Consider the following 3,947-nt stretch of genomic DNA (forward strand, 5'->3'; position numbering starts at 1 on the left):
AAAAAAAACTTTTATGATCATTACATATTTTGTAACCCGGAAATTTTTTTTTTTTTTCTTTTTATTATTATTATTATTATTATTATTACTGTTACTATTGTTGTTACCTACGGTTTCTTCCCCAGTATGCACACGGTGTTCCCGTGCCACTTCAGTCTGTTGTAATTCAGAATGAATTGAAATGCATCACACCAGTTTGTCTCAGTCTAGATGTGTATATCCTTGCAGAAATTTGGAGTCATACTTGAGCTCTCTCTCCCACCTGCAGAAACACCATCTGTTCTTCATGTAGGGTGACCTGAGTATATCAGTGCAATTGAAAGCAAAGCCTTTTGGTAAGGATACATAAATAAACTTCAATCAAACATGCATTCTCTCCCTGTGATATCATGAACACACACACAAGAGCCCATACCCACATAGTAATTTACAGGAAATCGTTCAGTGCAGGCATTCACACACACACACACACACACACGCTGGCTCGGTCGCACACATGCTCGCAGGCAGGCACGCACACAGCTGAAAGTAGTCTCAGGGTGAGATTGACCATGAGATAAGTCTGCAAGAAAGAAGCCCTCTCTTGTTCCCTTGAGTGTTCTACATTTATTTTCCTTTATATATTATTCAAGTTAAAATAATTAATTCAGGATATTAAATCAAGATGTTGGAAATCAATCCAAACGCTGTCTCGGTCTGGATTTCATTATAGTGCTGTGACTGTGACTGGTTAAGCAGGGTTTTGCTTCGCAGACACGCTGGAGCTGTTACGTGGCATCTGATTGGCTGCTCAAACAATGTTTTTATTCACCACTGTCAGAGCACTTAGATGTAATCTGATTGGATTGCAGAAATATTTTGGCATGAATCCAATTGGATGGTCCGACTGTCACTTATAATGAAGCATATTGTTGTCATGAGCTAAAAACCTGTAAATGGTTCCCAGAGTTTATATGTGTTGCATATAGTGGAGACCAGTTGTCCTAGTTCTCACAACAGGGAAATTTTCATAAAGGCTATATCTCAGGTTTTGAGGAAGTCCACTTAAGACAAATTAGTATTTTCTCTAGCAGTCAGGTATGCTGGTTTTGAGCATATTGATCAACAACTGTCTTAAACATGGATTCATTTTTTTCTGAATGTTATTGTCACAATTAAAATTCCATAAATAAAAACTGGCAGGTTCCATTAGACCAGAAAATGTTCACCAAACTGTGTGTTTTGTCATGGGCAATACCAGTGGAAATATTATTGCAAAACTCCTCAGAAATATTCACTGGAGTGAAAAAGTACACCAACTAGCCCTGGACTTACACAGCTGTATAAGCTATATAAAGCTATATATATATTTTAGCATGTGATGCTATGACATATAAAACCAGTTTCCAAAAATGAAATGAAATGTTAAATTAATATGAACAAGCTGTGTCAAGGATTTTAAATCTCCAGACCTGTATATTGTATCATTTATGCGTTCTCCTTCGCTGTCTCCCCAAGAAGACACGCCAGCTACTGGCTTTATGGGAAATCCGCTCTCTATCCCGAACGTCTGCCCAAATCAATACTCTTGTGAGATGACACCACAGTGGTCTTATCCTGTTTTATGTTGATGGCTAGCTAATTTTGGAATGGCGACATGTTTCTTCTCTTCCACCGACAGACATGGTATAATTTTGTGGTAAAAATGTCAATCAGGCGGCAGGATGCTTTGGGCTGAGGAGGCTGGATTCAGGGTGAATTTATTGATGGAAAATGTATCTATATACTGTTTGAGACACTCTTAACCCCAAATCTGGATATTGGTGATAATTCCCGGTTGTTAAAGTGACAGCGCGCAGTGGCCCTCCGTGAGGCTCAGAATGTACGAGGTCGGCTCTGCCTATTAGTGTGCAGTATTTCACAGACAGACACACACATGGGGATGAGCTGAGTGAGACCTGGGTCAACACAAACACACACATACACAATAACTAAGAGTACATACAGAAATACACACACACACACTGAAGTATAGTGATTACCAAGGGACCTTCAGGAAGAAGGTGGGTATATTACAGACAAATCTGTGTGGTGCAGAACATATCAATACTAGACTCTGCTCTGGATCTGTGTCTGGTCAACTGCCTTCATCTGTTTAATTTCATAGATTTGTCCATATTCTTTTTGTCCATATTCTTTAAAATGACTCTCTCAAAGCTCTTTTGAAAATGACAATCAATATCTGTCACAGATTTCAAAGTGAATAATTGCCCTAATTAATGCCCATTTCATATTGATAGTCTGGTCTTGAGTGCTGTGAATTGTCTGGATGGTGCTTGTTTTGTGGGCTTGCAGCAACATGTGTTGGATGTTGAAGTGTGTGTAAATGAGATGGCTATCCAGGTCAGTGCTTGATGACACTCTTTATCTCTCGTACACTGAAAAATACACACAAACTGAAAGCATAAGATGGTTTTCCGATCACGTCAGTAGCGGTAGTTAAAGGCTGTACTGTGACACTGAGGGAGCTGTCAAAAGGCTCTGGACTTATTTCATGTAAGGTACCCTAGCCATTAGCTCACACTGACCTTACCTGCAATGTCCTTCTGTGTGTGTGTGTCTGTGTGTGTGTGTGTGTGCGTGTGTGCGTGTGTGTGTGTGTGTGTGTGAGAGTGAGTGAGCATGCTCGTGTTTTCCATGATTGCACGTGAGATTTTTATTTTATTTGAATTCTCCAGCCTATGAAAAAAAAAAAAAAATCCTCAACCACATTAAACCACATAAACATGTTTCCTGCTCTTCCCAAACATATGTGCTTACACGCCAGAATGCGCTCTCGCAAACCAGATGCAAACATGCGTATTTGTCTATTCTTCTAATCCTTAGTAATTGGAAATTAATTCGACCATCCAGAGAAATCGATAAAGAATTAATGAAAGGAAAGAGAGAGTCATTAAAAGCAATAAAGAGGGAGGTTATGATGGCATCAGTGGCAGAGAGGTGGAAAAAGGGGCGGGGGTGCTTTTTTTTAGCTACTTTAAATAAAAATTTGAACAATTTGTATACTGTTCAGCCAGTGCTATATTAAAGTGTATTTTATTCATATTTGAATTTATTTTATTTGATCCAAATGTATTATTATGTGTTAATGTCCTGGTGTGTCATCAATGCAAATTATCTCTCTGATATATTTTCAACAAATATCAAAATACTATAATAATCATATTGATGCGCAATATGCTGATATACACACATTTATGATCAAAATATAGTATATTTTTTAATGGTGTGTCATAATTTAAACTGATCTTTCTATCCATGTCTGGTCAGTTGCTTCCATCTTGGTTTAGTGTGTGTGTGTGTGTGTTACATTTATTATAATATGTATTATAATATTTATTTATCATATTTAGAACAATTTCTTTAATTATATGTTAAGTAGTTAAGTATGAATACAAAATAGAAGTTTATTTAAAAATTCATTAATTAATAAACCCATTTCCTTTAATGACATCAATACTTGAGATTTCCAGGTTTAAATCAGATATTGAAAGGCAGATTTTATATATATATATATATATATATATATATACATACACACACACAGTGTAAATTTTAGCTGCAATGGAACGAGTCCAGTATAGAAACTCTGCATGTAATAAAGCCATCCACCACACAGAGAGAATCACAGCCCTGATGTTCGCCTACCATTCACCCAGCCCATAAAGCTGACAGACTGAGACAATACAGCTACTGGTGTCTCTGCTGGGATAATAGAGAATGGCCAGTAGCTGGCGGTAATATTGTTGGATAAATGATTATTGATTAGATAAAGGTTGAGATAATCATTAGCCTTTATCCATTTCACTCAAGTGTCTCTGACCTTTCTGCCTCTCCTTCTCCCTTCGTACTGGAGTTATATGGTTGACTATATGATCATCCGTGTCACACACACACACACACACACA

Source organism: Sinocyclocheilus anshuiensis, unplaced genomic scaffold (assembly GCF_001515605.1).
Source record: "Sinocyclocheilus anshuiensis isolate Anshui unplaced genomic scaffold, SAMN03320099.WGS_v1.1 scaffold754, whole genome shotgun sequence".
NCBI classification, from domain to species: domain Eukaryota; kingdom Metazoa; phylum Chordata; class Actinopteri; order Cypriniformes; family Cyprinidae; genus Sinocyclocheilus; species Sinocyclocheilus anshuiensis.